Here is a 13767-nt window from a genome sequence, read left to right on the forward strand (position 1 = left end):
GGCTCTGCGGGCGGCTCCCGGCGCGGCCATTGTGTGCCGCCCGCCGGCCGCGCCCTCCCGCAGCCCGCCCCGGGCAGGGGCAGCGGGGCCGGGGCGGCCCAAGGCTGGCGGCTGCTGCCCTCCGCCCGCCCGCTGCTGGCGCCCTGCTCTACCGAAAACGCGGTCCCCACCCCAGCGCCCGCCCCGTCCGGAGCCCCGGGCCGGCCAGCAGCGGCGAGCTCTGCAGGGCAGCGGGAGCCCGGCACACGCGGCCACCCCGGGCACACCGAGCGCTCCCGGCCCGCACGGAGAAGGGAGCCTCTGCCACCGGCAGCGCTCTCGGGCACCTCAGAAAGCAAATGCTTACTTGCTGTTTGCAGGTATTCTCTTACCATGTCACAATAATGACCCTTTTTTAAAAATACAAGATACACTCTCTCTGTAGAGTGTTGCACCTTGTATTTGACGTTTTCCTGTTCTCTTATGTGCCTCTGTCGCTTCTCGGGCTCAGACTTCCCAGCACTTCATGTTTTCTGTAGTGTATTTATTGCATGCCGAGTTGAGTACTGATTACATCCTGGAGACATGTGTTTTTCCTAGTAGCTTTATTTTCCTCCCATCCATTTTGTTTAGTCTTTGAAGTGTATATGACGTCACATAACTGAACAACTTTTAAGTTCCATTTGAACTTCTGAGGTGTTCAGAGAGAGAATTGCCCATCAAAGGTAACAGGAAGTTCAATGCACTCATATGATTTCACACCTACTTGATCTAGCACTTGAAACAGCCTAACCTTCAGACACAGGTCAACAAGCACAGAATCCCTGATATTTTCTGAGTGAATTACAGTATGACCTTGTGCAAGTGTCAAAGATGCTTTTCACCTCCATTAAGGTCATCTGTAAATTGAAGGAAGGGTATTTGGTTGGGTTGCTGGATGTGAAGTTACACAAGACCACCTGCAAAGAGAGCAGCACGGTGGCGTCTCAGCCTGAGTTTAGATTATGAACTATGCACCCCTCTGTCATTGACAACCAAAGATGCAGGAGCACGGATGATCTGCCTTTTGCTCAGCCCATCTTCTACATGTTTAACAGGTTTTCAAAGTCATGACTCACACAGTTTAGGCTGTCAGATTTTCAACACAGCTCCAGGCTTTTAACAAACACTGGGTACAGGTTCAAAAGTTCATTTTGTTTTTGGAGACTGTTCCTTTACTGAAAATAAGGACAACCAGTGTAGTCAGACCATGGAATTTCCAACGCTCCAACCTTGCTTGATCTTCAGGGGTTTTTAATTTCTTTACTTTGGTATGTTTTATGGAGGCCATGGGTTCATACAAGATTGCTTGTATCTTGTATGTATTTTGCATTGCAAGCAGAGCTCAAACGTGCAATTCATTATTACTCTTTATGTCCCAGCCCTACTCCAGCTGAAGGAAATTAAAGTCTTTTATTGATTCAAGTAAAGCAGGTGCACATTCGAATCAATACACAATAACTGAGATAATTACCAAGATGCAAAGGAAGAACAGAAAAATGAATTGTTTAAATGTTTCTCTTTCTCCTTTCACTAAATAACTGTATTATAAACTGAAAATCTTTCAATTGCCCCCTGTCCATCTCGGTCTGGGATGCCTGAATTCTCTTGTCCAGGCCCCTCAGTGACTGGAGGTTTGTGTTTGAGTACTCCTGTGCAGCAGCAATAGTGCAGGTCCCCACGTTTGTAGGCAGGAGGAGGATTCATGCTCCGCTTGAGGGAAGTCAGCCACAATGGCATATCCATGCCATGGTATATACAGGCACAAAAGAAGAGATTTGCCAACAGAAGCACTGTTCCTGTTTTTCCAGAGACATATTCACCTGGTTTTGTCTGATTCAGTCCACTTTCAAAGGGCTTGCCAGTTCTTGGTGGGACTCGCCTGGCAGTCTGGGAGCAGTTAGTCGAGGTGAAAACCCAGCCCCATTGCTGTGCCTTCAAAATGCTCATCGATGTTCATGAGAATTATATTGAATTGTACATGTAGTAAACAGAATAAATAATTCTAAATTGCTGTCAAATATAATTCAGCAATTATGATTGTGGTTTATGCTTGCAGGTTTAAGAGCATATTGGATGAAATCCAGCCCTAATAAACTTGGTGGCAGAATCTCCATGATTTCATGGTTCCATGATTTCAAGCCAGTGTGATTTTTTTCACTTATTGTAATATAACAGAAATAATAATAAAGTGAGATTAACTCCTCACTAACACCATTGTAAATCAGGAGTGATACTGATTATTTCAGTGTGAAAGAGGCTCAGAAGTAAGATTAGTAACAACAAATGTGTTTTCAAAGGAGAGATTTGTGCCTGCCAGATTACTGTGTGGAGTGTCTCATGTACATTTTGTTGTGTTGAAAAGCAAGTGTTTCTGTTTCTCAGTAAATATTACAAAGAATCAAATTTGCAGAGTATGTGTATCCCCAAGCAGTGTTGAGTGAAAAGAAAGCTACATTGTTTCTGTAAGTCAAGTGATTTACAGCACTCTCTAGTCACTTGGCTCCTGAAGCTACGCAGCCTTTTCTACACTAAGTTAATAGACAAGGAGGCTTTCTAAATGTATTGTTCCAGGATAAATCTTTTCAAAATCACTGACAGATTAGTTTCCAGGTAACATGTCTCTCCTAATAACGTAAGACCCTAATTATGGCGAAGAACATAAATTACTTAGGTTGGCTATTACTTCTTTTGTGTATTACTTATTTTCTTTTTAAGAGATCAGTATTTGTTTTCAGCATGACCAGAGAAGCAATTTCCTGTGTTATGTGTGATATCCTCTGCTGATTCATAGGTTTTCTATCCCTATTTTAATTTCTCACAAAGGAGTCTAGTTACTGCCCCTGAAAATTGAGCTTCCTTATCCATCACAAACATCAGGGATGATAGCATAATTGGAAGGTGACAATTGGTGTCACTGAGCCACTGAGTTTAGTAAACCCAAAGCACTTTTCCTAGAAAAGTTGTTCCAGGTGTGCCAGTGACTTCTGTGATTAGGTCCTGCATCACTCAGAAAGTAGACTGGAAACACTGATTCACAAAGGCCTGAAGCTGCTAACAAGGTAGGACCTCTAGCCTCACAAGGCAGTGCTTTTAGTGAAGTAACTAGACTCAATTAAGCGGTACAGGGTAAATTTTTCTAGGAGGGAAAATAATTCCTTAGGCTTTCAATCAGTAAACAAAACACTGTGTTGTTTAAAATGGAAAAAAAATTAATTGCTGTATTTTGGAAGACACGTAGAAATGAAGTTCATGGAAAATTATCATCAGCATCACTGTCTGGAAGCATCTCAGAATGATTAGTGCCTCTTTTATTCTCTAGGTATTTATGTCAATTCCTCAGGGGAAAAAAAGAAAAGGAAAAAAAAAAAAAGAATAAAAAAGGGTTTTTTCATCTCCCAAGAGACTTATAGCTAACCTAGTACCTGCCAACTCATGTGTTTAGTCATCAGGGACCCATACCATGTACATACCCCAACACGTGCTTTTCTCTACTGAAAAACGCAGGCTGTTGATGGAAGCAGGAAGACTCACATCTGCAGTGGATGGATCATTTTCCATGAAGCTGAACTATGATCATGAAAGCCTTTGACAAATGACCCAAGAATAATCACTAATCAAAATCAGGGCTAAATGGCAATTACATTCCTTTGACTTTTAATAATTCTTACATGTAGCTGTGTTATTGTCTGTTAATTTAATAGAAAATAATCTGCAAGTGATTGATTTTAATTTTTTTGGCAGAAGTGTTTCTTTCTGAAAAGAATGTTTACTCCAAGTCAAAACATTTTGACAGATTGTGTTAATGTATAATTTCAGTAAGGTAGATGTGTATTTTCTTACGTTAAGTTAAAATATCACTTTGAATAGTATATCTTTTTGTTGCATATAGGATAACATATTCTGCAGGGCAAAAATATATATATCCTAAAGTAGCATGACTTAATCCTTTGGGCTTTGACTTTTTAATTCTGTCTTCAAAGAGTTTGATTTTCCACAAAAACAAAACAAATCAAATATGCACCTGCATTTTCTGTAAACTTTCTTCAGTCTGGCCAAAGGATATTCTAAACCTACATTTGAAAGAAGAGGGCAAAAGAGCACTTGCTGGAAATTCATGGTAGTTCTCATGCTACCTCGAGAATTTTACAAGGACAATGAGGGATTTATTTTACTGTATATTGCACTATAAACCTTGAACTTGATTAGCATCTCAGTATTGTGATATGCATGTTTAATAATAAATTTTATAACATTTACTGAGATAAAACAATGAGCTTTGTATCAGCTTTTACGCAATAGGCACTACAGTTTCTGCCACTCAGCTTTGAAATACAAAAGTTCATCAGACCTACCAGTAATATATGATACAGCAAAAACATATTTACTCAGATCAGTAAGCTTCATGGGGTAATGGATAACAGGATGAGGTAGCATTTCCTGTCCTATCTTTGTTCATTCTCTTTTCTTTTTTAAGGGACGCTCTACAATTCTCGTTAGTATAGAAACAAAGAAATCAAAGTATACATATATACAAAAGAATAAGGGATATACCAGTTAATAAGGGAACTCAAATTTATATAATGACTTTCATTCAGTGCTCCCCAAATACTTTGCATGCACTGATTTCTTGAATTATCCTTTCCTATACCTCTGTAACAGCTGGGTGTAAAGTAATTTTACTTGCAGATACTAAACAGGAATTCACCATAGACAAGAACCAGCTTTAGAGAAACCCATGTGAAAGGCAGAAGACATGGGTGGGATAGTGCCTGTGGTGGTTTATTTTGATGCTGGAACCCACCAAACTTCCCACACCACTTTCCTGTTGATGTGTGAGAATGTAAATGTGCTTGCTGACACATGGCCTTGGCTCACTGCCTGCCAAAGACACCTGTGGGTCCAAATTCCTCTGGCACAGTATGGTAATGTGGTGGTCATAAACTTATCCTTAGAAATAAATGCTGAGTAGTATTCAATGTAATAATTCCACAGATAAGGCATGGGAAGTGCAGGCTGGATATAGGGTTTAATCCCCAAACCATGGATGTATATTTAGCTGCTGGAAATATTTTTTCTTTTTTGAACATGACTAAACTGTACATGAAGAATATCTGTAGGATCTGCGTGATGTGCACAGACTTGAAATAAGTGATGAAGACTGAAAAAAGATGTTATCCTAACACTTAACTCCTTATTCCAGTTAGACACTGTCAGATACCGTGAGACAAGACACCTACACGATAGTGTTTCCTTCGAGGATGTGCTGTGAAAATCTGGATTTAAAGTCATTAATGCTTTTAACTGCTGCCTCAGATTTTTTCTGTCTCAGCAGGTCTGGCATGACAGACATACCACTCTGGAGTCCACAATAAAGACCTTGTTACTACAGCAAGTATTGCTATCTCTTTGGCTTTGAAAGCACATTTACCACAGGAATCTCAAATCTGTACACTCATGCAAAAATCACACTGCTGCTTGCATGTGCCTGTCACAATTTTTGTTGGAGAAAAGCTGACAGTGCAAGAGTAGTGCTAAACCAGAACAGATATAGGAGGTGATATTTAAAGGTAGAAATGTGGGAGACTTTTCTTTTAGGATTAGTACATGATCCAGGTTGCTCAAAATACTGGGGAATCAAGAACAGCAGCTTGAAAATCATGAACTGGGATGAACACATCAGCTGCCTGGCACCCTGACAAGCTATAGGTGGAGTGTTAAAGGAGTAGCACTCTCCAGCTATTTGTGAAATGCCTATGTACAAAATCATTGAGAAAAAAAACCCAAACCTGTCTGTGACTGTTTTGCAGCATTTGCTCTGTGTATTTGGGCATCACTGAAAACAAAACAACCCTAAGCATGAATCTATAACAAATAGGAGTTGTATAGAATTTTCATCTAGATGTTAGGAGATAAAGTAATTATGTTTGGCATGTTTCATGCCCATATATTCCATCTGCCTATCTTGCTTACATGTACAGCAGACAATGAAACAATTGTGCTTAATTTCTGAAGAGATAAATTGGATATTTGTGCTTAGTTTCCTTTGTGTGTGATTCCTTTGCCCAGGTACTGCCCACAACATACTCTGATTGTGCCAAGTGCTCCTCTGTGTGTGTGTGTGTATGTCATGCAGAGAGCTAGGCAGAACCACAATTGAACTTCTGCAAACTGGTAGACTCATCTAGCAAGAGGAAAAAAACCACAAGAGGCTTCCGTTATGTAAATGACAATAACCTTGGAGAGCTAATTAAGAGATGCTGTATATTGTTCAATATTCTAATCATTCTAATTCTAATGAAGTTTCCTGTGGTATAGAAAAATGTCTGTTCTGATGAGATTCCAGTTTCTGAGTTGGATCCTAAAGTTTGCCTGGCATAAGTGGTACTGGTTGTGATGCTCAGCCATTGTCTCCTCAGACCCTCCCCCTCCACTTCATTTTTACCTAGTTGCACTGTTAGTTCAAGGTAACACAACCTAAGCATGTCCCACCTTGCTGCGGCTGGTTACAAAAGCCTGCTGAGGAACAGAAAGTCTTGACAGTTTACCTCATGGCACCTCTTTGCTGGCCTAGCTGGGAGTAAAAATGATGGCAGAAGGACTCTGGGACAAACTAATAATTTCCAAATTAACACAGGATGTATATGTAAAGTTGAGGACCAGTAGTGAGCAATTCCCATGTTGTGTGGTTCAGAGTGTGTGAAAAGGAGGGTCAAAACCATTTTTCTCAGCTGAATGAATCCTTTCCAGAATGCCTTCAATTAATCTAGTCTTTAATCCCTTAAATTGATTTATTATTGTATTACAAATAAAGCTGAACAAGTGATTTAATGACTTCAGGTACTACAATGGATGGGTTACCGCTGTGTGTTTTAGTGATTATTTTCTTTCTGTACAATTTTCAAAGGAAAAGCAGCAGCCATATACCTACATATTCAACTGTGCCAGTAGGATTTTACATCCTGAGTCCCTGGAGGATTTTCCTTCTCCATATACCCTAGAGGCTTCTCAGCTACAATCAGAACAGGTGTGACAAGTGGGGGCAGTGCTGTATTGCAAAAACCAAAATATATTGTATTATTTATTAGTGATTGTCACAGCCCCCCATCAGAATAGAAATTTCTTGAAAGAATCTGAAGCTGAGATTCACCAAAGCAGATCTGGAGGTCTAGATGCTAGACAATACAAACTCTTAATCTGGTGGAGTAAACCACTGCTCGCACAAGTACAGGCTGGGAGAGCACCTGAGAGTGCAGCATCCTGTGGAATGAAGAGTGAAGTCAAACTTATGTGGTTAAATAAGGGGACTGCTTTTCAAATCCAGAATCTCACCCTGGCTTCAATACATAGGGAGCAGCATGAGTCCACCACTAAAATACAGAACTTCATTCTAGTATTTTCATAAGAAAACTAGCATCATGATTCATTCTTATTCACATTACAAAAATTATACATTATTTATATGCATATTGCTCAAATAGGTACCATTGTATCCACAAAGAATTACTAAATGAGAAGCAAGCATTCAGAACATCTTATTCTTGAATTAACAAAGACATGCATTAACAATGATGGGCCTTGTACCTGAAACCATATTTAGCAACTAATTTAACTGACAGGCAAGGAGAAAGAGTTCTGTCATGCAGATATGACCTTCAGCTATCAGGCTGTTGCAAAGACCTAATGTATAATACTATGCAAAGCACTTTCAAAGCACCTTTTTCTTTCTCTCTGTCTTTATTTATTTATTTATGTTTTTAACATTACATATCAGTATGTAAACAAAGATATTTTACAATCTGGCCAATGAGAAAAAAATCTAGTGAGGATACATGAAAGAATAGCAAAGACTTATGAGGAAATTCAGGTTAAATACTAGAAATTACAATTCAAAACCTGGTGAATATTGTTCAAGGGGAGAGACTGCCTTGAATCCAAGTGAGGGAGATGGGTGGGTTGGTGACTCAGATGCATAATTAGGAGCTCTGACTCTGGAGAAAAACCAGTGGTAATGGAAAAGGATCGAGACCCGAGGAGGAGGAAGCTCATGTCTCTGCCATGGCTTTAGAAAATCTGCAGCTGTATTGCCTTTCAAGCAGCAGTGAGTAGTGAGAACATGAAGAAACATCAGAGAGCACTAACTTCTATTCCAAATAAAGTGAAAGCTATTCTGTAATATTAAATTTAAGAATGTTATCCAGGGTTAGTTCTTCAGCTGCTGTTAATCAGTACGATAAATTGGTTGGGTCCTCTGAAGTAATGGATACAGGATAATTTAAACAAGGTCAGTATTTAACATGAATTAACTGTTTAACTTAACCATTTGACTTGGGGTGATTTAGTGCTAAAGAAAAGGCATGTGTGAATCCAGCCTAGGAGAAATATCCATACAGGTCAAATGCAGGGCTAGATACTGAGCGTGAGAGTAGAAATTATACATTGTTTCAGAATAATTACATGGAAGCCAGGATGTTTTTTTTTTTCTCCTGGTACAAGCCTGTTAAAATTAGATTACATTGTGTTCCAGTATTCAGTATTTGCGTTCTGCAAGCTCTGCTTGGCCTATCGGTCTGCTATGGAGGTGTTAATTTTGAAGTTGCTGCGGTGCAAGGGAAAGGTGACACACTGAGTCAATGCAACAGCATTTTACCTAAGAAAATCGGGGTTCTACTTCAAATTTGAAATAATTTTGGCATTTCCAGGCTAGCGTAGGTGCTTGTTCCCATCGCTCCCAAGAGACACAGTGCAGTGCTGTGGAGCTGACACCAGCAGTTAGTGCATGTGCAGAAGAGATACAGGACTGCGGATGGACGGCTGCTCACAGGCATTGTCAGAGGGGACCGGACTGGAAACAATTCAGGCAGCACATCCTGTGCTTCCTCAGCACACTGAGAATTCGCCTGGCTTCTCTACACCTGTCAAAACAATAACTATTGCATCCTCCAACCCAAAACATGCAGATGAATAAAGGCTGGGGGTGGGGAGGTTTTGCTGATTATTGACTGTAATGAAGGAGAGTGGGTGGTGATAGCACATAGCAGAAACCTAGAAGAAAAGCAGTATGATATAATTTCACCCTGGGAATGTATTGCTATGGCAACAAAGAACAGATTTTTTTTAATAGGGTTCAATACAAAAGTATCATAAAAGCAGCAATCACATTTTTGACAAACCTTTTCTCTTCTTTGCTTGTATTTTGTTCATTTGTATTTGTATTCATTTGTATAGAAATATTTTGTAAATATGAAAAATAAATGTTTGTAGCCACTAACATTTATCTTAAAAGAAATAAAGTATAGTTGTGTTAGCTTTATTGACTTGGTGTGAAGTGACAGCAAATTTCCTATTTATGTTCTCGACGTTCAGGCTACAGACCACTTAGAGTTTACATTCCTTTTACAGCTATTGAAGTATTCCTCTAGATTTAACAAGGTGTAACTGAGGTCAGATTTTGGCCTGCACCATTTCATATTATTCTATACAGATAAAAAAACTAATGAAAATTATTACTTCTAGTTAAAGATCCTGAAGTAGGTTTTGATGGCCATTATAAGACCCCTGGCAGCCACATTTCACTTCAGGAACTGCAGCTGCTTGGGATGGTGAATTGGTGCTTGGGGAGTCAATTTTCTACATTTTCTTTGTAAGAAAGGTTAAAGCTTTGCAGTAACACTAAATGAAGGAACAGTGCTAATCACGCCTCTTCAGGAAGAAGCAAAGCCTTTTATCAGAATGCCAGATTAATATTGATGGCTCTGTGCCAGCAATGCCTGCCAAAGCCCTGAGATCACCACTCTGTCTGCTGGAGACAAGCTGCTGACACAAGGAAGAGTGACCAGTTCTGGGTTTCTTTCCTTCTTCAGAGTTTAAATTAGCATTGTGATCTACTAGCTAGATGAGCTAAGGATTAGCCTGTACTGGAGATCTGCTCCCCCATTTCCCCTTTGAGATGTATTCATTTCATGACTACAGGCTTTATCTCACCCTATTTTCCTAATGCCTGCACTATGGAAATAACATTTGCTATTTCTTTGCTCAGAAATGATGCCAATTTCAATTGCATACTCCTGTTTATACTATTTCAGCTCAACATCAGGTGTAATTCTATTTTTTTTTATTATATAGATTGTGTATTTTGAAATACCTGCAAGCTTTTTGTGTGATATTAAAATGTATTTTTCCACGTCTTTTTTTCTGACATAGATCTCCCAAAAGAGATATCTGCTGCTGTGAGATATCCTGAGCTCCATGAAACCCCTGGGAGCACCAATAATATTGATAATTAAAATACAAATTTAGTGAAGAAAGGCAGCACACCTATGGCAAGAGACATGATTCAAACAAATAAATTTCTCTCTGTATGATTATCTTGTACAAAACACAAACAAACCAGACCCAAAACTGAAACACAAACAGAGAAGAACAAATAAGAACCAAGGACTGACTTAATTTGACAGAAGAAAAAGCTGAACACAGATATAGGACCCTATGGGGTTTTTCTCTCCAATATGCAGATGACACAAGGACACTGTCCTGTTAAAAACTTGGTTTAGAAGTGCCTACCTGGCTGAGAGGTGCAGAAATATTGGTTTACCACTTTCACTATATTTAGCATACATTTACAGCAGATTAGACTGGCAGCCATTGCTGACCTTTGGACTATTTCAAAAAGCTGCTGGAGACATGAGTTGCATACAGGGATCTGTAGTTGTTGAGTATAGAAATCTGTGGTTGGCATTGACCTTACTCATACAGCTCTGGAACATACACTTCCTCATCTCTGTGGGCAAACAAGGCTGCAAACAAACCTTAGCATGAATTAAGTGTCCTGAGACGAAAATCTCTGGCAATGAGGGAAGTCTTCTTAGGGCATATTGTGCTCTGTCAGCCTTTGTCCAGAAAAAAAAATCTGCAAGGACCAGTGCTGCTGAGCAATTCTCTGAGGCTAATTTTCACTCTCTCTTCAAGTGACTTGCCTATAAATAATGAATTTGCAATCAAAGGATTCTGTCCTGCAGATGAAGATTCTGCCACAGAACTGCTGCTCACCGAAACTGCAACACTTGTATCTGGATGGAAAGGCACTGAATTACACATCCATGACACTGAAGAAGTAAAACCTGGTCTCAGAGTTCTTGCTGCATAAAAACAGGGACAGCCTTATTTGCTGTTTTGGCCTGGTATCTGTTTTTAATATTTATGTGCTCTTCTGTTCTCACAACACCACTACCAGTTTTCCTGCTGGCAGGCCCTCTGGCAGGAAGCCCAGGCCCTCTGATGTGAGTGAGCCTTGGCACTGCTGCTAGTGTCAAGTAGAGTATCAGCTTCTTCTATCCCTTTGTGCTGCTAATGGAGCTTAAAATGAGCATGGCTTTCCTATGTCTTTGTACAGAACTTCACATGGGTTTTTTCAGAGTTGTACTTGACTCTTTTTTTAACCATGAGCACTTAAATTCACCTCTGCTATTACTATATCCTAGCATTAATATATGGCAAGCACAAATCCACTCTTTTTCTTCTTCTAATGCTCATAACCATTAGAGAAACCTCTGTGAATATTGTGGAGTACTTTTAGGTTGCTGTAGTTAAGCCTAACTTAAAATATTTTTTTGAAACAAAGTGTGTTTAGTATGAATTGATTTTTGTTGAATATCAAATGCTTCGAATTTATGCAGCAGAGACATCCCACCTTGTATGTAACAGAACAGTAGCAATTTTACCTTCTATTAAACAATACATTTATACTCTGCCTTGTATCTGTGTAGGCTGCAATAAGTGTGCATGTTTTTTCTACGGAAAAGTCTTACTGAATTGAACAAGGAAGAATTCAGTAAGATTCCACAGAAATTTAGTGCAGCTAGTAGCTAAGAATGGAGAATTAAATCCCTGTTGCACTGCTCTCTGTGTGGTTCTAACCATTCTATAGAAAGCTTGTCATTCCCTATTAAACTCCATAGGAATTTCCCCTAAATGCTGTTTTTTGACCTATTGGGACTGGGAGTAGATGCTAAGGATTAGCAAGCACCATCATTTTACTGGACTATTAGAAGCTGTCTTTTAGTCTGCCTTACATAGGTGTCATTCTCCTGGGACCAGAAGACAAACCAAAATCTAAAGTCTGTTATAGTGGTGCACTATAGCAGCATCAGTGTAATAGTGGGGAAAAGGTGGAATGAGTGAGGTGTCATCACAGCTTTAACCTGGTAGAAAGAAGAGAAACAGGATGCTCATTCTTGTCTTTAACTCCAAAATGACAATATAACCCACATTGTACAGTACAGCTATGCTGCTTTAGCATTGTTTATTGTTTAGGGTTCAGCAAATGAACACATTGTTAGATTGGTAGGTTTTAATAAATACTGCAGTGTGAGAGCTGGAATTGTGTCTGCCTGTGGGTTGCAGGAAACCCTTGTGTACATTCAGGGATTGCACTCCCCTGATGACACTGAGCCTATGGGATCCTGGTATCATAGCAACATCCACGAGTGATAATCTTTTTTTCTGAGATTTGTTTATATAAAAAACACTCTCAGTATGAGTCCTACCATTCTACTCTTCACCACAGTGAAAAGAAGGACTGCAAAGTGGTCCTACCAGCTTCAGTGAGTCACAGGAGAGCTCACTGTGGCAGGAACCACTATGTGCACAGTGCCTCTACAGACATTAGCACGCACTGAGCTTTATTAATGAAAAAGCTTGGTTTAGCAATGGCAAAGAAAATAAAGAAGTAACCCTTAACAATACTTTCCAAAGAACAAGAAAGAATTTAAGGAGTTATTGTGCCTGAACAGTGTAAAGTCTTATGGCTAGCCTTTTTTGTGCTCACCAGGTCACTGCTGCAGAGAAGAAAAATTCCTGTAGCACCTGAGAGTAAGTGAATTGCTTTGCCTGTGCTCTTCTCATCTTAGAGAAGGGAACCTGAGGCCTACACACTCCTCACCAATCTCCACTTCCTCCCTCACAAATGCAATAGGATTAGTGAACAGAGACTAAGTTTTAAATCAGGCCCACCAAGCAACCAAAGGGATGAAATTGATGTAGTGAGGCTTCTGCTATCCTCTGCTTTGGCAGGTAGTGCTGGCATTTGTGCTTATATAGCAATACAGAAAGGCAATGCTATCTGCCTAGAGGAATAACTCTAGCATGAGTCCTTGGTCTTACAACTTTTGGTCAAGCTACTGTTTCTACTTGGCCCTGAAACTTCTGTGGAAGAGAAAATGCTTTCATTAACAGTTTCCCAGTGAAATGATAATCTACCACAGTGTCAACTACTGCACGGAGAGGAGACCAAGCAGGATAATCTGCTTGGTAACCATAAATTTCTGTTTATTTCATTTTCTCTGCTGTCACTGGTATTTGTTCATTCAAAATGTAAAATAACCAGCTGTTATGATTTAGGAATAGAACTCAATTCAGTGTCCCCCAAGGCTCTCCCAAATGAGACACTGCTCTTCCCGAAATGTTCACCACACTTCCCCTTTCCCATCTCTCTCTGGGGATGGAGTTGAGAACTGGAGGCACAAAAATGTGAAAGTCACAGATTGAGATAGGAACAATTTATGAAAACAGCAGTAAGATAAGAAAATGAACAGTTACAGCAACAATATTAATAACGTAAGTGTAAAAAGAGATGTACATGGAAAATGCTCACCAAGCCCAGGAATTGAACAATTGCCACAGCCATGGCCACCATTTCTCAGAAGATCAAGAGTGCCTTTCCCTCTGCCCTGGCAATGATGCAAGATAATA

Source organism: Oenanthe melanoleuca, chromosome Z (assembly GCF_029582105.1).
Source record: "Oenanthe melanoleuca isolate GR-GAL-2019-014 chromosome Z, OMel1.0, whole genome shotgun sequence".
NCBI classification, from domain to species: domain Eukaryota; kingdom Metazoa; phylum Chordata; class Aves; order Passeriformes; family Muscicapidae; genus Oenanthe; species Oenanthe melanoleuca.